Genomic DNA, 21631 nt, shown 5'->3' with positions numbered 1-21631 from the left:
GCTCCTAAAATCCCTAGGAATTTCCTGAGTGATGAGTGTCTTTTGTTTTTCATAACAAATTCCCACCTGAATTTATGTTAACAAAGTGACAGGGTGGCAGTGGAAGGCATGCGAGGAATCCTCAGGATGGGGCTGGGTCACCAGAAAGACAAAGTGACTAGAGGGATGTAACTTTCAGCCCCATGCACCAACCTCCAGAGAGGGGAGGAGGGCTGGAAACTGAGCTCTATGAAAACTCCAGAACAGGAGATTTGGAGCGCTTCCAGGTCTGTGAACATTTCAAGGTGAGGGGAAAACAGGTCCTGGGAGGGCAACACTTGAAGCCCTCCCCACCCACAACCATGCCCTATATATCTCTTCCATTTGGCTGTTCGTGAGTTGTATCCTTTATGACAAAGGCATAAAGGTAAGTAAAATGTCTTCCTGAGTTCTGTGAGTCATTCTACCTAATAATCAAACCTAAGAAGGGCCATGGGAATCCCAAAATTCGTAGTCTACCGGGCAGAGGTGTAGGTAGCCTAGGCACTGCATTTGTAGCTGCTGCCTAAAGTGAGGGCGGTCTTGCAAGACTGCGCCCTTAAACTGTGGGGTGGGAGTATCAGAATAAAACTGTTAGTAAACTGTTAGTATCAGAACTGAATTTTCTTTTTCTGACACCACATTCACTCTAATCCAAAGCACACTAAAAGTAAAGTTGTCTTCACGTGAAATACATTTGCCCCTGAAGTAACCCATTTTCATACTTAGGATACAAAAAAGAAGAGGCACTACAGAAATCAAGAGAATGACTCAATTTCACAATCTTCCTTATCAGTTCAACAGAAGGACTAGTCTGGTTGTGGGATTAAACAGAATAAAATCAGAACTAGTTGTCTCTCCTGTCAAATCCAGCCACTTTGGAAAATGCAGCTTATATAATCTTCTGTTGTAAGTTATAGTAGCATATCTAATGTTCAATTTTTTTAACATCTGCCCATGCATGTGATTTTTAGGCAACCAAAAGTACTCAAACCACAGGAATGTATTCCATGCATTCACATGTATGCAGGTGTGCTAACAACTGTCTTGTTTGCAAAACTTTCTTGTTTGCTTCTATATCACAGAAGATATGTAACAAAAAGCATACAGCTGGCCTTATATGTTTGTTAGAAATGCTTGTTCCGGCCAGGCGCGATGGCTCACACCTGTAATCCCAGCACTTTGGGAGGCCGAGGCGGGTGGATCACAAGGTCAGGAGATCGAGACCATCCTGGCTAACACAGTGAAGCCCCATCTCTACTGAAAATACAAAAAATTAGCCAGGCATGGTGGCGGGTGCCTGTAGTCCCAGCTACTCAGGAGGCTGAGGCAGAAGAATAGGGTGAACCCGGGAGGCGGAGCTTTCAGTGAACCGAGATGGCTTCACTGTACTGCAGCCTGGGCGACAGAGAGAGACTCCATCTCAAAAAAAAAAAAAAAAAAGAAATGCTTATTCCTCGGTGCTGTAAAGAAATAGCATTTGAACATAAATTTCATTTTCTCAGCAAGGCCATTTATATCTTCTGCAGAAAGGGTACACTTGCCAGCAGTTTTGCCATGAAGGTATACCAAGCAAAGGAGACAGGGTCATTTATAACCTGATGCGTCTATCCTACTGCTGTGTCCGGTTTTTATTGGCTGGAACGGGACCTCACATTTTGTATTTGTCCTGACAGGCTAGCAACTTACAACTTTTAAAAAGAGGCAAAGGCAGCCAGGCACAGTGGCTCACACCTGTAATCCCAGCACTTTGGGAGGCTGAGGCAGGCGGATCATGAGGTCAGGAAATCAAGACCATCCTGGCTAACATGGTGAAACCCCGTCTCTACTAAAAATACAAAAAAATTAGCCGGGCATGGTGGCGGGCGCCTGTAGTCCCAGCTACCCAGGAGGCTGAGGCAGGAGAATGGCGTGAAACTGGGAGGTGGAGCTTGTAGTGAGCCAAGATCGTGCCACTGCACTCCAGCCTGGGTGACAGATGGAGACTCATCCCCCGCCAAAAAAAAAAAAGAGGCAGAGGAGAACAAAGGAAGGAGGAAGTAACTTGTGGAATGCTGAGAAAGGCAAAAACACCTTCCAATAAGGAAGAGGAAGAGGCTATGACCTGATGCTTGCTTGGACCAATATAAGCATGCCAGGGCAAATATTTAGGCTATATTATGGGAGCTAAGAACATAAAGTACACTGACTTATTTATTACGGCTAGCAGATATTTAAGAATGTTAGCACAGGTCTTTGAATAAATTTTGCTTTTAAGAGAAGTTACTATTTATTTTGAATTAGATCGGTGGGGGGAGTCTTTGAAGAGGAATCTCTACTTTACCTCTTACATGTTCAACTAAGAATACAACATTGCTTAGACAATCCTACCCAGAGGCTGGGCACAAGGCTCACGCCTATAACCCAGCACTTTTAGAGGGGCCAAGGCACGTGGATTGCTTGAGGCCAGGAGTTCAAGACCAACCTAGGCAACATGGCAAAACTGCATCTCTACCAAAAATACAAAAATTAGCTGGGCACGGTGGCACGTGCCTGTGGTCCCAGCTACTTGGGAGGTTGAGGATCACCTCGGCCCAGGAGATGGAGGTTTCAAGTAAGGCAAGATTATGCCACTGCACTCCAGCCTGGGCAACACAGAGAGACGCTATCTCAAAATAAAAAACAAAAAATAAAAAAAAAGTTCTACCAAGGCTAGGTGTGGCAGCTCACGCCTGTAATCCCAACATTTTGGGAGGCCAAGGCAGGAGGATAACTTGAGCCCAGGAAGTCACCAGTTTGGGCAACATGGCAAAACCCCATCTCTACAAAAAATACAACAACAACAACAAAAAAAATAGTGGTGGCATGTGCCTGCAGTCCCAGCTACTAGGGAGGCTGAGGTGAGAGATCAACTGAGCCGGGAAGGTCAAGGCTACAGTGAGCTCTAGTCAAACCACTGCACTCCAGCCTGGGCAAGAGAGGAAGACCCTGTCTCGGCCAGAAGTGGTGGCTCACACCCGTAATCCCAGCACTTTGGGAGGCTGAGGCGGACGGATCAGGTCAGGTGTTCAATACCAACCTGGCCAACATGGCGAAACCTGGTCTCTACCACAAATACAAAAATTTTCCGGGTGTGAAGGTGCTCACCTGTAGTCCCAGCTATTTGGGAGGGTGAGGCAGAAATGCTTGAACCCAGAAGGCAGAGGTTGCAGTGAGCCGTGATAGTGTCACTGCACTCCAGCCTGGGGACAGAGTGAGACTTCGTCTCAAAAAAAATAAAATAAAATGGAGATTACAATAAAATTTTTCCTCAAAATATTCAAGACTTGTAGATTTACTCATTCATTCAACAAGCCTTTACTAAGCACCTACCATGTGCCAAGCTTTGTCCTATATGTAGGCATACCCCATAATTCGCATAACGAAGTTCACGCCCTCTTGGAGCAACAATTCCAGTGGGGTACACAAACAATAAACAAGCATCATGGTCCTTCAATAACACTATCAACTGACATCCTTACATATAACTTTCTCATTCTAGTCTCTTAACTAAGAAACAGCAGGTAGCCAGAACACAGCACAAGCTGAAGCCAGCATGGCACCAGAGCACAAGACCAAGTTCTCCAAGAACCTGCTGCACATGAAGTTCATGCAAAGAGGACTGGACTCAAAAACTAAGAAATGACTAGAAGAGGAAGAAAATAAAATTAGTTAAGAGCACTGGTACTCAGATTTGCTAGAGCTTAATAAAAGTAAAGAATTTCCTAACAGAAGAGGAGCATCTCTTGTTATGTGAAGATCATTTCTATGGAAGGAATGTCATTCATCAGATTTACTCCTGAGGTTGAGAAATTAATGCTTCAGATGAATACTAAGAACAAAGCAGATATTGTAGATGGAACAGTGGAATTTTATGTGTCAGAAGAAGAAGAAGAAATGGCTAGAAGAGCCGGGCGCGGTGGCTCACGCCTGTAATTCCAGCACTTTGGGAGGCCGAGGCGGGCGGATCACAAGGTCAGGAGATCGAGACCACGGTGAAACCCCGTCTCTACTAAAAATACAAAAAAGTAGCCGGGCGCGGTTGTGGGCGCCTGTAGTCCCAGCTACTCGGGAGGCTGAGGCAGGAGAATGGCGTGAACCCGGGAGGTGGAGCTTGCAGTGAGCCGAGATCGCGCCACTGCACTCCAGCCTGGGTGACAGAGCGAGACTCCGTCTCAAAAAAAAAAAGAAATGGCTAGAAGAAATGGCTAGAAAATGAGACCTTGGTGGGGACAACAGGAAAAATGTTTGCCAAAAAGGGAGGTCAAGCCAATTATGAAGACAATGAAAATGGAGACCTACAACTAATTAAAGCAAAGAAAATGTTCTTAAAGCCCCACGATCAAAATAGACACCTTAAGAGATGGCTCAGAGATGCCTTGAGAAAGTTAGCAGCATGTTTTGTAACTAGTCCTAATGGTGCCTCTATAGTTATTAATACTGTAACGTTTATTTGTAAAGACATGTATAATTTTAGAAACATGCTGTTTTTAAAACGGATGTGTAATGGATGTTATACATCCTCTGCTAAATGGTACTGAGCGAATTTTTAGCCCTTGATCTTCAAATATACAGGTTTCCTAAAGAGTTTTTTTTGTTGTTGTTTGTTTTTTTTTTTGAGACAGGGTCTCACTCTGTCACCTAGGCCAGAGTGGAGTGGCTCAATCATGGCTCACTGCAGCTTCAACCTTCCTGGGCTCAAGGGATCCTCCCATCTCAGCCAAATCTTGGGTGCCTGGCCTTACAACTTACCCTATTTTCAAGCTACCCTTCCACTACAAAACCCCTCCTTCTCTGAGACCTTTCCTAACTAGTCCAGGTATCAAAACTGCCCCAACCACCTGACTTCCTGCTATGATCAGAATGTCTGTGTCCCAAAATTAATAAGCTGACACCTGATCATCAGTGTGATGTTGTCAGAAGGTGAGACTGTTGGGAGGTGATTAGGTCAAGAGGGCAGAGTCCCCTCATCCCCAAATGGGATTAGGGGCCTTATGAGAGACCTCAGAGAGCTCCCCCACCCCTTGCACCATGCAAGAGGACACAGCAAAAAGGAACAAACTGGTCTGGGCGCAGTGGCTCAGACCTGTAATCCCAGCACTTTGAGAGGCCGAGGCGGGCGGATCATCTGAGGTCAGGAGTTCAAGACCAGCCTGGCCCACATGGTGAAACCCTGCCTCTACTAAAAATACAAAAACCAGCCGGTGGCGTATGCCTGTAACCCCAGCTACTCAGGAGGCTGAGGCAGGAGAATCGCTTGCTTGGGAGGTGGAGGTTGCGGTGAGCTGAGAGCACCACTGCACTCCAGCCTGGGCAACAGAGTGAGACTGTCAAAAAAAAAAAAGAAAAAGAAAAAACCAACCATCTGTGAACCACAAAGCAGGCCCTCACCAAACATCAAATACGCCAGCACCCCAATATCATCCTTCCCAGGATCCTGAACTGTGATAAGATTCTGTCATTTACAAGCTACTCAGTCTATGGTATTGTTAAAGAAGCCCAAACAGACTAAACAGAACCCACCGCAAGGCCCTTCTTAGCTCTCAAACCTTCTCATGCTCCGTTCCCCTGTACTCTCCATGTTCTATACATAGGTCTCTTTACCTCCCCAAACGTGCCAGGCTCTGTCCTGCCTTCAGGTCTTTTTTGGCCCAATCTCTGCTCACCACAACCTCCGCCTCCCAGGTCCAAGTGATTTTCCAGCCTCAGCCTCACAACTAGCTGGGATTATAAGGCATGTGCCACCATACCTGGCTAATTTTGTATTTTTAGTAGAGATGGGATTTCTCCATGTTGGTCAAGCTCGTCTCAAACTCCCAACCTCAGGTGATCTGCCCCCCTCGGCCTCCCAAAGTGCTGGAATTACAGGTGTGAGCCACTGCACCCGGCCATGCCTTCAAGTCTTTAACAGCAATACTCCTGCCCCTGCTCTTAAAGCTTTTGGCTTCTCACTCTCCAGATCTCAGCTCAAATCATCATCTCCTCCCAAAGCCCTCCCCTGACCACATTATCCAGGGCAATAGTGCCCTCCCTCCTTACACTCTTATCATATTACCTTATTTCCTTTATTGTAAGGTCATAATCTATAATTATCCCATTTATCTGTTATATGGCAGTAGAAACAGACTTTTAAAAATAAGGAAATCTCCATAAAGGCAGTAACTGCTGTATGCCCACAAAATAGCTCAATACCAGTCACACAGGACACACTGAATAAATGAATCACAGAAGTAATTAACCATGTTATTTTTAGTCACATATGCCTAATGTTTATTCTAACAGATTTTTTTTTTTTTTGAGACAGGGTCTCACTCTGTCACCTAAGCTGTAGCACAGTGGTGCAATTTGTGCTTACTGCAACCTCTGCCTCCTACGCTCAAGCGATTCTCCCACCTCAGCCTCCCAAGTAGCTGAGACTACAAGCATGCACCACCTCACTGCACCCAGCCCCTCTAACAGATTTTAAGCTCTCTGAGGGAACGACTAGGCTTATACTTCTTTTTTTTTTTTTTTTTTTGAGACGGAGTCTAGCTCTGTCGCCCAGGCTGGAGTGCAGTGGCCAGATCTCAGCTCACTGCAAGCTCCGCCTCCTGGGTTTACGCCATTCTCCTGCCTCAGCCTCCCGAGCAGCTGGGACTACAGGCGCCCGCCACCTCGCCCGGCTAGTTTTTTTTTTTTTTGTATTTTTTAGTAGAGATGGGGTTTCACCGTGTTAGCCAGGATGGTCTCGATCTCCTGACCTCGTGATCCGCCCGTCTCGGCCTCCCAAAGTGCTGGGATTACAGGCTTGAGCCACCGCGCCCGGCCTAGGCTTATACTTCTTTATTCCCCCTCCCAATGCAGCCAATACAATACTGAACAATATATTAAAGGCAGGAAAAAATAAAATTCTTAAATGTCTTTTAAAACTTTGTTGACTAAAGTAGTAATACGAAAAAAACGCCCAGGCACAGTGGCCTGTAATCCCAGCACTTTGGGAGGCCAAGGCAGGTCAATTACTTGAGGTCAGCAGTTCAAGACAAGCCTGGCCAACATGGTGAAATCCCGTTTCTGCTAAAACTACAAAAAATTAGCCAGGCATGGTAGCACATGCCTACAATCCCAGCTACTCAGGAGGCTAAAGCTTGAGAATCACTTGAACCCAAGAGGTGGCGGCAGTGAGTTGAGATCATGCCACTGCACTCCAGCCTGGTTGACAGTGACTCTGACCAAAAGAGAAAAAAAAAGAGATTTTTAAAGACACGCAAATATGGGTTCCAATCTTAACTCCACCTCAATGTGTACGATCCTGGCAAGTTACTTCACTTCTATGCCTTAACTTTCTCGTCTACAAATTGACATCTAATTCACAAGACCACTACAGAGAAATGAGGTAATGTATATAAAGCAACTAGTAAGAGAGAGTAAATACCTAATATGGCACCTTATTCTTATTAAAAATTAAAACTTGCAGAAACAGCCCTAAAAAGATTAGAAGAGTTAAGTAAAAGCATCTAAATACTATGAATAACAGGGAATTCAGAAAAATCCTTGCTTCTACTATACAGGGTTATTTGCTAATTTGATCAATCCTTTCAGAAATCCCTTCACTCCAATCTCAAAGAGCAATTTAATTTAATAAGTGTCACATTTGTAGCCAAGAGATTCAAAGTATCACAGAAAGGGCTGTAACCCACCTCGCCCTATTTTAAGAGACAAAATACCCTAATCACACAGCTAGTATTTCTCAAGTCTCTAACATGCCCAAGGAAGACTGTTACAGAGTTGCAGTGAAGAGGATATGCTTTCAATCAAGCAGCCCTAAAGCTCATATGCCCATTCTTGTGTGATTCTGGGCAAGCTACTTAAAACTCTTTAAGCCTTGCTTCTTTTGTAAAATAGACAATAGTATCACCATCACAGGTTGTCACTCTGCAAAAAGCACTTAACACTCAACTATGAACTCTATCAATAATCCAAACATGCCGGGCGCGGTGGCTCACGCCTGTAATGGGAGGCCGAGGCGGGCGGATCACAAGGTCAGGAGATCGAGACCATGGTGAAACCCCGTCTCTACTAAAAATACAAAAAATTAGCCGGGCGCGGTTGTGGGCGCCTGTAGTCCCAGCTACTCGGGAGGCTGAGGCAGGAGAATGGCGTGAACCCGGGAGGCGGAGCTTGCAGTGAGCCGAGATCGCGCCACTGCACTCCAGCCTGGGCGACAGAGCGAGACTCCGTCTCAAAAAATAATAATAATAATAATAATAATCCAAACATGCAGGCAATTTAGAATCTTCTCTACCACGCCTGTAATCCCAGAGTGCCTAGGTGAGTGGATCACCTGAGGTCAGGATTTCGAGACCAGCCTGACCAACATGGTGAAACCCCATCTCTACTAAAAATACAAAAATTAGCCAAGTGTGGTGGCAAGTGCCTGTAATCCCAGCTACTCAGAAGGCTGAAGCCAGAGAATCGCTTGAACCCGGGAGGTGGAGGTTGCAGTAGGCCGAGCTTGCGCCACTGCACTCCAGCCTGGGCAACAGAGCGAAGACTCTCAAAAAAAAAAAAAAAAAAAAAAAAAATCTTCTCTAGGCAATCTTCTATAGCAGTCTGTGTTCTAAACTCCATCAAAGTGAAAGTCAATCATACTCCCCTGAAAACAAAGTAAGAGCACTCACAAGGCCAGGCACAGTGGCTCACACCTGTGATCCCAGCACTTTGGGAGGCCGAGGCGGACGGATCACCTGAGGTCAGGAGTTCCAGACCAGCCTGGCCAACATGACAAAACCCAACTTGACTAAAAATACAAAAATTAGCAGGCACGATGACACACACCTGTACTCCCAGCTACACAGGAGGCTGAGACAGGAGAACTGCTTGAACCCAGGAAGCAGAGGCTGTGGTGAGCCAAGATCACGTCATTATACTCGGGCTTGAGTGACAGAGCGAGACGCTGTCTCAAAAAGTTTAAAAAAAAGAGCATTCACAGAGTATTTGATTAGAAGGGAAGAAAGATTACAGTAAGATTTTCCCTCAAAATATTAGGAAAACACAAGATTTTTGTTTTTGTTTTTGATGCCCTTCACATATATTTCCACTTCAGGTAATTTATCCAAAAAGAAGAAAATACTTTATCAAGAAACAATGACATGCTATACCATTAAAACAGTTAATGTAACAAAAAAAAGAAAATTAAGTAGTAATACACCACAGGATGAAACATTAAACATATTAAAAATGATTGTGAAGGCCTGGCGCAGCGGCTCACGCCTGTAATCCCAGCACTTTGGGAGGCCGAGGCAGGAAGATCATATGAGGTCAGGAGTTCGAGACCAGCCCGGTCAACATGGCAAAACCCCATCTCTACTAAAACTACAAAAATTAGCCGGTGTGGTGGTTCGCACCTGTAATCCCAGCTACTTGGGAGGCTGAGGCACGAGAATCACTTGAACCCGGGAGGTGGAGGTTCCAGTGAGCCGTGATGGCATCACTGCATTCCAGTCTAGGTGACAAGAGCAAGACTCTGTCTCAAAAAAAAAAAAAAGGTTGTGGAGGCTACCAACAAGGTAATACAATGTTATTAAAAGCACACAACTGTTAAACCCTTTTTTGTTCTAAAGGGGGAAAAAAGCACAAAAGAATTTAACAGTAGTTGTGCCGGTATGTGTGCAGTTAAACAAGATCCCAAGCACCTAACAGACCCTCTCTAATTAGGACACAAATTAGGACCTAAAATATCTGTTAAAATAGGATTTTGTTCTTCCAAGAACCAACTCTATTAACTTATTACAAAAGTTATCGAAGTAAGATATCTAAATGCCTATTACAGCATTACCCTGGGTAAGAGAAATCTTGCCTTCAAAGGCCTTTAAAACATTTCAATAATTTACTAAATGCCTACTCCGTGCCAAATACTATGCTAGAAAGTTCATCATACGTCATCTAGCATACTTTACTGGTTATAAGCAGAACAGACTAACAACTGTAGTAGTCTCAGATCGCTACAATTCTACACTATAAACTACAAGTGCCACAGATTTTCAGAGTAAACATGGGAGAGTAATCTAGAATAATGTGAGAATAAATCTCTAGTTAGATGGGAGTATCAGGAGAAAAAGCACAACCAAGCATGCAAAGTGGAAGAAAGAAACAAAAAAACCATGAGTCCAAGTCACATAGACTCTAAAATCTAGGCAGAACAGTCACTTCTTTCATATCCATGAACAGCGTTTTAGGAGTATCAATATTGTACCTGTATTCCAAGGTGGACTACCAAAGACAAACAGATAGTCAAGGAACTCGGCTAAGAAACTAGGGTAATAATCTAAGATTGAAATGGAGGATCTGTCCCGGGGTAGTAGCATAGAAATAGAGAATAGGTCATCAGATTGAAGGTGGAGGGTTTATGGAGAAAGTTACAAAGAAGTTTTTTGGTTTGAAAAATTAGAGGATAGGTTTGTACCACAGACAAATGGACACATTCGGAAAAAATTCTCTTTTTTTTTTTAACAGAGCCACGGTCTCACTATGTTGACCAGGCTAGTCTCAAACTGCTGGCCTCAAGCAATCCTCCCACCTCGGCCTCCCAAAGTGCTGGGATTACAGGCATGAGCCACCACACCCAACCAGAAAAAAACTCTTAAGACCAGGCAACTTATGTTCTTAATACATGCACCAAAAAAAAAGACAAATCTTTTCAGAATCAGTACAGAGTAATTTAGTCGTAAGTCTACAAGAATGAAATCATGCCAGCCTATTTCAGAAATTCTAAACAAGCATACATTTGCAGCATAAAATAAGTCACTACATTACCTAGGCAGCAAACGTTGACAAATTGAGAACCTTTCTTTTAAAAGTTATGAGATGAGATGTCAACTACAAAACAATGATTATTTAGACTTTCTTTGCTCTAGCTGACAAGGCAGAAGTACCTACATTCAGATTCTCAGACAATTTGTCTTATAAACCACAAGTCATTTTTTAAATGGGTCAAACAGCAGGGCACGGAGGCTCATGCCTGTAATCCCAGCACTTTGGGAGGCCAAGGCAGGCATTATCACTTGAGGCCAGGAGTTTGAGACCAGCCTGACCAACGTGGTAAAACCTCGTCTCTACCAAAAATACAAAAATTAGCTGGGTATGGTGGCACATGCCTGTAGTCCCAGCTACTCAGGAGGCTGAGGCAGGAGAATCGCTTGAACCCAGGAGGCAGAGGTTGCAGTGAGCTGAGATCATGCCACTGCACTCCAGCCTGGGTGATAGAGTAAGAATCCGTTCTCAAAAAAAAAAAAAAAAAAAGGGTGTTCCATGGGGGTGATGGGGAGGATGAAACTCCATCAAACAAGTTTAAGAAACATCAAGTTAGGCCGGGCACAGTGGCTCACACCTGCAATTCCAGCACTTTGGGAGGCCGAAGTGGGCGGATCACTTGAGGTCAGGAGTTTGAGACCAGCCTGGCCAACATGGTAAAATCCCATCTCCACTAAAAATACAAAAATTTAGCCGGGCATGGCGGCAGGCACCTGTAATCCCAGCTACTCAGGAGGCTGAGGCAGGAGGATTGCTTGAACCCGGGAGGCAGAGGTTGCAGTGAGCCGAGATCACACCACTGCACTACAGCCTAGGCAATAGAGCAAGACTCCATCTCAAAAAAAAAAAAAGGAAACATCAAGTTAAAATGATTGACAGTCTAACTTCTCTAACCCTTTAAAATAAACTTATATACATTATGATTTCCATGATGAAGATATAATAAAGGGTTTCTTTTTTTTTTTTTTTTTTTTTTTTTTTTTTCCCCTGAGACAGAGTTTTGCTCTTGTTGCCCAGACTGAAGTACAGTGGTGCGATCTCGGCTCACTGCAACCTCCACCTCCCAGCTTCAAGCTATTCTCCTGCCTCAGCCTCCCAAGTAGCTGGGATTACAGGCACCTGCCACCACATCCAGCTAATTTTTTGTATTTTTAGTAGAGACGGGTTTCATCACATTGGCCAGGCTGGTCTCAAATTCCTGACCTCAGGTGATCCGCCTGCCTTGGCCTCCCAAAGTGTTGGGATTACAGGCATGAGCCACTCTGCCCAGCTAGGTTTCTAATTTATCTGACACCCCAGCCCATGGAAACATCTTTCATATATTCTGAAACACACTAAGCCACACAGGCCTTACTCTAAAATTATCCCCTACCCTCATCTTTACTAGCTTATCAACTATTAGGATGATCGCTAACATTCCCTTTGCCCCTATGATGAATAGAGCAAATAAGCAGCACAAATAAAACAGCAAAATAAAAAAACACTGATATTCATAAAACTATCCTTTCAAGTCATCTGATAAACCAAACTTTACACACTTTAAATTCTAATCACTCATTTTAAAATCTCGTTAATCTTAAACCCTATAATAAAAATGTTTTTTTTGGGAGGCTGAGACGGGCGGATCACGAGGTCAGGAGATCGAGACCATCCTGGCTAACACGGTGAAACCCCATCTCTACTAAAAAATACAAAAAACTAGCCGGGCGAGGTGGTGGGCGCCTGTAGTCCCAGCTACTCGGGAGGCTGAGGCAGGAGAATGGCATAAACCCGGGAGGCGGAGCTTGCCGTGAGCTGAGATCTGGCCACTGCATACCAGCCTGGGCAACAGAGCGAGACTCCGTCTCAAAAAAAAAAAAAAAAGTTTTTTAGACAAGTAATATGAATGTATTAATTCCATTTCAGAATTTATCTAAAACTGAGTTCTTCTCCAACAGTATTCAGCTAATGAAACAAATACTAGTAAAGTTGTAATGAAAATCCCTGAAACCAGAGATAAGTGTTATTCAAGTAACATTATTCTTTCACTTCCCACTCCTCTTCATCTGCTTTCATACAGATTTAAAAACAAACTAAAAATATTAAATACTCCTAAACTGTCTTCCAGCAAAGCAAATGAATCATAGCTGAAATCTTGTTTATGTTTTCTTTACTAAATTTATCCTCTTCTCTCATACTCCTTAACACTAATTAACACAATATTCGTTTACTCCACCTCCATCCCCCTCTGGTTTCATCATCTGTTCCTCATTTGATCTGTTTTCAGACACCTCTCCTCCTTCCACAAGGAGTAACGAATTGCGATAATCTGTTTTTTTTTGTTTTTTTAATTTTTTGAAACGGAGTCTCAGCTGTCGTCCAGGCTGGAGAACAGTGGTGCATCTCCGCTCACTGCAACTTCTGCCTCCTGGGCTCAAGCGATTCTCGTGCCTCGGCCTCCCGAGTAGCTAGGATTACAGGCGCATGCCACCACAGCTAATTTTTTGTATTTTTAGTAAAGACGGGATTTCACCATGTTGGCCAGATTGGTCTTGAACTCCAGACCTCAGGTGATCCACCCAAAGTGCTGGGATTAAAAGCATGAGTCACCGCACCCAGCCTACTGATAATCTTTTAACTGAAAAGGATGTAGACTGTTTCAAATGGCCACTGAAGACACAGAGAATGGACACAGGTAATAAACACAGGTGTTCCTGACACACTGATCCCCCAGTCTCAGGGACAGTCCTAGTCAATTTCTCCTACACCAAATAGTTAAAGAAGGAAAAAGGAAACATCAAAAAATTAATTCAATCTGGTCCTTGAAAAGTAACAACACGCTGGGAGCGGTGGCTCACGTCTGTAATCCCAGCACTTTGGGAGGCCAAGGCAGGCGGATCACCCAAGGTCAGGAGTTCAAGATCATCCAGTCCAACATAGTGAAACCCTGTCTCTACTAAAAGTACAAACATTAGCCAGGCATGGTGGTGTGTGCCTGTAATCCCAGCTACTTGGGAGGCTGAGGCAAGAGAATCGCTTGAACCTGGGAGGCGGGGCTGCGGTGAGCCGAGATCCCACCACTGCACTCCAGCCTGGGCAACAGAGCAATTTTTAGACTCCGTCTCAAATAAAAAAGAACAGAAAAATAGCAATAATTTTTTCAGGCGGGCAGCTGAAAAAGATTTTGGTTCTTCACATTCTCCCTTGAAATTGGAAATATGATGTCAGCAAAGAAAGCAGAAAACATTTTTACATTCAACAAGCTTGCCAAGTCTGTATTTCACCTAAATTTTCATAATATGAATTATCCTAATCATATGCTTAGACCATTCCTCTTCACAACAATTAGTTTTCAATAAAATGTCGCTTAAGTTCAAACGTGTAATTAAGGCCCGGTGCTGTGGTGGCACATGCCCATAATCCCAGCTACTAGGGAGGCTGAGGCAGGTGAATCACTTGAACCTGGGAGGCGGAGGTTGTGATGAGCCGAGATTACGCCATTGCACTCCAGCCTCGGCAACAAGAGCAAAATTCTGTCTCAAAAAAAAAAAAAAAAAATTAAGGCCGGGTGCAGTGGCTCACAACTATAATCCCACAGCTCTGGGAGGCCAAAGTGGGAGGTCACCTGAGGCCAGGAGTTCAAGAACAATCTGGGCAACATAAGAAGTCCCCACCTCCACAAAAAAAAATATATATTTACAATTAGCCAAGTGTGGTGGTGTGTGCCTGTAATCCCAGCTACTTGGGAGGCTGAGGTTGGAGGATCCTTTGAGCCCAGGAGTTCAAGGTTACAGTGAGCTATAATCACACCACACACTGCAGCCTCGGTGACAGAGCAAGACTCTATCTCTAAAAAGAGATATTTTTTAAATTAAAAAATACATAATTCAGCCGGGTACGGTGGCTCAAGCCTGTAATCCCAGGCTGAGGCCGAGGTGGGTGGATCACCTGAGGTCGGGAGTTTGAGACCAGCCTGACCAGCATGGGGAAACCCCCCAACACGGAGAAACCCCAGCTCTACTAAAAATACAAGATCAGCCAGGCATGCTGGCACATGCCTGTAATCCCAGCTACTCGGGAGGCTGAGGCAGGAGAATCACTTGAACCCGAGAGGCAGAAGTTGCGGTGAGCGGAGATCGCACCATTGCACTCCAACCTGGGCAACAAGGGCAAAACTCCATCTCAAAAAAAAAAAAAAAAAAAAAAACTTTAAACAATGTATTAGTTCCCGATAACGAGCAGACATGAGGCAAATCTACATAATAGGCAGGAAACTACAATTCCTTTAAAAACTAAATAGGCTTCAGATTCATTTTCAGATTATGATCCTTGCAATAAATTCTGGTACACTGCCTAAAATAAACCAGGTTATGCTTCCGTAGGAAAATAAAATGAAATAAAGCATTCACATTGTTTCTGAAATTTGAGACATCACTCTAGCAGTCCTGAAGAGGGTGCTTCAAGCCTTAATACACACATAAAAATCATGTGGGGATCTTATTAAAATATGATTCTGAGTCAGTAAGACTGGGATGAATCCTCATAGTTCAAATGAGCTCCCAGGTGATGCTTACGCTGCTGGGTCCACGGACTAGACTGCATACCTGAGGCCTTACACCCTTTGCTTCTATGATAATGGTAAAGATAATGGATAAAAACGTAAAGGAGGCTGGGTGCAGTGGCTCACGCCTGTAATTCCAGCACTTTGGGAGGCTGAGGCAGGCAGATCATCTGAGGTCAGGAGTTCAAGACCAGCCTAGCCTGACTAACATGGTGAAACCCCCACCTCTACTAAAAATACAAAAATTACCCGGGCGTGGAGGCGGACACCTGTAATCCCAGCTACTCAGCAGGCTGAAGCAGGAGAATCACTTGAACCCGGGAGGCAGAGGTTACAGTCAGCCAAGATCACGCCACTGCACTCCAGCCCAGGTGACAGATCAAGACTCTGTCTCAAAAAAAAAAAAAAAAAAAGTAAAGCAATGCCCACTTCATTTAGAAATGTTTTGGGGCCAGATGTGGTAGCACAGGCCTGCAATCCCAGCACTTTGGGAGGCCGAGGAGGGCAGATCACCTGATGTCAGGAGTTCGAGACCAGCCTGACCAACATGGACAAACCCCATCTCTACTATAAAAATACAAAATTAGCCGGGTGTGGTGACGCATGCCTGCAAACTCAGGAGGCTGAGGGAGAATCGCTTGAACCTGGGAGGCAGAGGTTGCAGTGAGCTGAGATCGCACCATTGCACTCCAGTCTGGGCAACAAGAGCAAAACTCCTTCTCAAAAAAGAAAAAAGAAACGTTTTTGGATTCATCAGATTAGTCCGGGAGAAGGATGGTTATTAAAATGTTTATGTTTGAGGGAAACACAGCTTCTCAAAGATGGCGGGGAAGCGTCCTCAGAGTTGTGCCAAGAACAAAAATCTATACGGCACTCACTATGTGACAGTGAATAGTCCTCAACACTTCACATATATGAACTAATTCAATCTTCCTAACACTGCAGCACTGTGAGGTAAGCATTATTGCTACCCCTATTTTAGAGGAAGTAAACCTGAGTCACAAAGACGTTACTAAGACTGCACATGGCTAATAAGTGGCAGAACCAGGATGTGAACCCAGGCAGTCTGGTTCCAGAGTCTATGCTTTTAATCACTATAGTAGCAATATATCAATCAAGAACACACAGCAGAATTGAAATGGCAAATGGCAATGACTTAATTTTACAGAAAAGGATGCAAGGTTAAAGGGTAAAGCGTTACAGAACAACAGTAAGTAATAGAGCCTAAATCAGAGTTGCTCTTCAGGTGACAGAGAACCAATGCTTACTGAATACCATGACTTAACAATATAGTTTTCTGCTCTATTAGAAACTGTTCTGGACTTTAGTATAATGGCCAATGCCAAATCTTTGATTTAAAAAATATTTTTCTAAAATTGCAAGGAGGGACACCATACTGGTGGCAGAAAGCCTGGTTTCACTTCATGGAATAAGCAGTTTGAGATCAATGTCCCAGAAGAGTTTTGACATTCAGGACTTAAAATAGCAGCAGCAGCAGAGGTAGCTGAAATGGCAAGTAAAGAAAACTGCTTTAGTAAAAATATTTTGGACTGGAGGGATGAGAAACTAAAAGTAGAAACTAGTAAGACACAAAGCATAACATGACAAGGAATCTGATACAGTAGTGAACAAGTGGCAAAAGTTATTTGCAAACAAAGAAATGAAGGAAGATAAGGAAACAAACATTAAGTGAATAATTTTTAGGAGAGTAAGGGAACTCGTCATCACAGATTTTCTAAGTGACAGTAAGTTGTCCAGACAGTGCAGCTGCAGAAGATACTGAACTAAACAGATGGAAAAAGTCAAGCAAAAGTAGATTAGTAATCACTACTTCAATGAGCCCAAATAAAGATATGGGCTGACCAAGCACAAAAGTTGTCTCAGGAAACACAGCACAAAGACCCATGGAATATTAGGGAAAACGTTAACCCTCAGACATCATCAAATTCATTCACTTGAAAAATATTTCTTAAAACCTACTATTTGTATGGCAGTATTCTAGGCATTAGCAATGGGGTGACCATGTCAGGCCAAAGCCCTGCCTTCACAGAACTTACAATCTAATGATGAAATTTATGTGGAAAAGAACACTGAATAAGGCATTACCATAAAATTCCCAAATGAAGCATTTTAATATAGAGGGATATGTTTATGGAAGATATGTTAATGCAATATTTAACCCTCTCTCCCCTTCAAAGGAAGCCCTGTAGCCTAAGGTGCTCATTAAGTGTTTCTCACCCTCTCAAAAAAAAAAAAAAAGACAAACTCTGAAACAACAGAGAAGTGCATTTAAAATACATCTATAAATAAAAGCACAACTTGTCTTTTACTTCCAAGAAAGTCTGCCAGCGGCACAGCAGCTCATGCCTATATCCCAGCACTTTCAGAGGCCAACGGGGGCAGACAGCTTGAGTTCAGGCATTCCAGATCAGCCTGGACAATATGACCAAACCCCACGTCTACGAAAGATACAAATACCAGCCGCGTCTGGTTGCATGCAGCGGTAGTCCCAGCTACTGCAGAGGCTGAGGTGGGAGGATCAGTTGAGGCTGGAAGGCCGAGGCTGCAGTGAGCTGTGATCACACCACTGCACTCCAGCCTGGGTGACAGGGTAAAACCCTGTCTCAAAAAAAAAATTTTTTTTTTATTTAAGTCCCCATACTACTCTAGGCTATAACATCTGCCTTAGATTCCCAAAAAATTAAGCTTAGTTAGAACAGGTATTGGTTGTAACATGAAAACATTTTAAGAGTAAACAGATGTGATACCTTTCTGGTCTTGAAGAAATTACTGAAAACGAGCTCATTTAATACTTAGTAGATTACCAATCTCGTGTCTCCATCTTAGTATAAACTATAAATTCAAACTACTGTTATTTTCTAAAAGGAAATATACAAATTGATATTTAAAGTTATTAAACATAGAAAGTTCAAGAAAATAAGGCAGATGTGTTCCAATTTTATATGCCTAAAATATTACATCAAGGCTAACAAATGTATTTCAGAAGATCCAAGTTCCACACTTATCCAATGGTCTGTAATGCCTACACACTACAGAAAGCTGCCTTGAACCTACATTCCTTTTAAGTGTTTACCAATCTGTTCTCTACAGAAACGAGAAACAGCGGGAAAGCACTTGTTCGGACATGAACTATCTTTACAACAATGCATTACACAATTGGATCTCATTTGCTTTGCAGTGTTAACATTTTTCTATGTTACTATTGCAGTCGCGGAAGGATATAAAATTTAGGATGTAAACACTCTACGGAACAAAAATTGTGATCTCTGCTTGACCCCAGGAGTTCGAGACCAGCCCGGGCAATATGGCGAAACCCTGTCTGTACAAAAAATACAAAAATTAGCCGGGCATGGGGGTACATGCCTGCAGTACCAGCTACTCGGGAGGCTGAGGTGGGAGGATCACTTGACCCCGGGAGGCGGAGGCTGTGGTGGGCCAAGATCGCGCCACTGCACTCCAGCCTGGGAGTGCAATATCCATTATATTTAGTAACGTCGAGACCCTGTCTCAAAAAAAATAAAAACTGTAATCTCAAAATGAAAATATTAAATTTTTTGCATAAAGATCCAAGTCTCGTTTTCAATAACAAAACTAAAATGTCTAGCATAGATCTGGCATAAACTGATTCTCTTTTCAACACAGCTTCGCCACAAAAAGTACACCTGAATCAACTTAGGGAGGTTCCCAGCATGCCATAATTCATAAAGGAGAAGTCAAACAGTCTGGGAAAGTCATTTTGGACCGAAAAAGTGTTCCCACAAATAAACCCACTTCATTCTAGTATAGTCAAAGGGGCCTCTATTTAAAGTTAATGCCCACGCAAGGGGCCGTGGACGGTGCTGTCTTACACTTTATTCCCTTACACAAACTAATGCTGGGATTTTAAACATTCCTGGCTTTTAGGTGCACTGAAGGCGGTCATGAACACAAGTAACAAGGCTTCAAAACATCATCTGTGAATACGACGCGTTGGGAAGTAGGCAGGACAAGCCACTGGGTGACCAAGGCTGCAAAATGCTGTCTGAATTTAAGTCCCTGACTTGCAGGAGTTAAGTCTCACTCCTTATACCGCGATGACGTAATCTTCCACACTGCATTTCTCTTGGACTTAAAGGGGAGGAAAAACAAACGAACAAAGAAAATTTCCCCCCGATAAGAGGAATTAACCAAGCATCAGAACTACGGTTTCGGGAGGTGGTTAGGTAACTGCCCAAAAGGGAAGCTTCAGCTGAATCGGCAGGGAGCGGGCTGGAGAAGCGGACGGAAATGCTAGGAATTCGACCTCCGCCAGGAAGAGCAGCCTGGAGCCCGGGGCTCGGGGCCACCGCGCCGGGAGGACGCGGCCGGCGCGGAGCGGAGCGCGGACAGGCACCGCCGCGGGCAGCCCGCGAGTTGCCCTCCCGCCGCCGCCCTGCCGCGGCCGCAACGCCGCTCCCCTCCCCCCGCGCCGCAAAATGTCCGCGACGGCGCCCGGCGAAGCAGGAAGTCCAGGCCGCAGCGCAGGGCACAGAACCCAGCTTGTGAGCCCCGGGGACCGGCGCCCGGCCAGGCCCAGGCGCCCGCGAGTCGCTCTGAGGCCCCCGGCACCCAGGCGCCGGCCGCCCTTAGGAGCCCGCGGGGCCGGGCTTGGGGGAAGGGAGCCCGGGCGCCCGGGATGGGTGTGACCCCTTCCTTCCGCCGCTGCCGGTGACAGCCCGGCGCCGCTCGCGCCCCGAGTCCCGGCCGCGCGCCCCTCAGCGGGCGGCCGCCCCCAGCCTCCCCGGCCGCGAACCCCGCCCCGGCTCCCCCACAGAACGCGGACCCGCGCCCGCCCGAAGGACGCAGCGCGAGCCTGGCACTCCCCCAGGACCGGTGCTCCCGAACCCCCCGAGATCCCGCAGATGGGGTGTCCCCGAGAACTGGGAGAGGATGGGGACGGCGGGGACGGGACGGCAGGGTGGCCGCTCCCGCGGGGAACCTCAGGCCCGGTACTCACCTCAGCTTCTTCACCGGGGCGTTGGCAGCACTGCGCGGGGTCTCCTCGGCTGCCGGACAGGGGCACGCACCTGACGTCAGCGCGCAGGAGACGCACAGTTGGGTGCCCGCGGAAGTGGGAGGAACAGGGAAGGGGAAGAGGCTGGGGCGGGTCAAGGCGGTGCCTGGACTGTCCTGGCTCCGCCCGCCTGTCGCGCAGGCGCGGGCCAGCGTAGCTCGTGAGTTCGGGGCTAGGCTCCGCATCTTTTCCCAATGGTTCTATTTGTAATAATACTGTGAACGGTAGTATGCAAAGCGCTTCCTCTACCAGTTCTTTGTTTGTTTGTTTGTTTTTCTGAGACAGTCTCGCTCTGCTGCCCAGGCTGGAGTGCAGCGCATGATATCAGCTCACTGCAACCTCCACCTCTTGTGTTCAAGTGATCCTCCTGCCTCTGCCTCCCAAGTCGCTGGGATCACGGGCACCTGCCACCATGCCAGGCTAATTTTTGTATGTTTAGCTGACACAGGGTTTCGCCATTTTGCCCAGGCTGGTCTCAAACTCCTGACCTCAAGTAAGTGATCCACCTGCCTCAGCCTCCCAAAATGCTAGGATTACCAGCGTGAACCACCTTGCCCGGCCCACTACCAGTTCTTTTGATCCTTGCAGCCTTGTGAAGCAAGGTATTATCGTCCCATTTTGCAGAGAAGACAGAAGCTTCTCTGAAAGGGCTGGTGATTTGCCCCAGATCACAGGGGTGGATGGTCTCTCGCTCTCCCGGGCCTGTATTCAGTCCACAGTGATGTGAGAACTGAATATCACTTTTCTTATCTCTACCTACACTCAGTGTCCCTCGCTGTAGCCACATGGGTCTTCTTTAGAGTTACAACCTTCCCCTCAACCACAGGCCTTGTGTTTTTTTTGGGTTTTTTGTTTTTTGTTTGTTTGTTTGTTTTTTGACGTTTTTGCTATCACCCAGGCTGGAGTGCAATGGCATGATCTCAGCTCACTGCAACCTCGACCTCCCAGCAATTCTCCCTCCTCAGCCTCCCAAGTAGCTGGGACCACAGGCGCATGCCACCATGGCCGGCTAATTTTTGTATTTTTTTGTAGACACAGGGTTTTGCTGGATTGCCCAGGCTGGTCTCAAACTCCTGGACACAAGCTATCAGCCTGCCTCTGCCTCCCAAACTGCTTGGATTACAAGGTGTGAGCCATTACGTCTGGCCAAGGCCTTGGACTTTCTTTGCTCTGCCTCCCTCCTCTTCCCTTAAATTCATATCACTGCATTCTCC

At 45.3% G+C, this 21631-nt stretch overlaps 1 protein-coding gene and 1 pseudogene across 3 annotated transcripts in view; one reads left to right on the top strand and one right to left on the bottom strand.

The window, feature by feature from the left end:
• CDC42 (cell division cycle 42) overlaps positions 1 to 20424 on the bottom strand; it is a 41321-nt gene extending 20897 nt beyond the window's left edge. Inside the window, exon 1 of one of the 3 annotated variants that reach the window (XM_050793089.1) lies at positions 20361 to 20424. The gene's annotated coding sequence lies outside the window, so the exon portion shown is untranslated. Of the gene's footprint in view, positions 1 to 15613; positions 15746 to 20360 lie in introns of those variants that run through there. The other 2 variants (XM_050793095.1, XM_050793105.1) reach the window with 2 other exon arrangements.
• LOC126934453 (M-phase phosphoprotein 6-like) lies at positions 3512 to 13118 on the top strand (annotated as a pseudogene).
• Positions 20425 to 21631: the final 1207 nt, after the last annotated feature.

Source organism: Macaca thibetana, chromosome 1 (assembly GCF_024542745.1).
Source record: "Macaca thibetana thibetana isolate TM-01 chromosome 1, ASM2454274v1, whole genome shotgun sequence".
Lineage (NCBI taxonomy): Eukaryota > Metazoa > Chordata > Mammalia > Primates > Cercopithecidae > Macaca > Macaca thibetana.
This window is presented reverse-complemented; position numbering and strand designations above follow the sequence as displayed.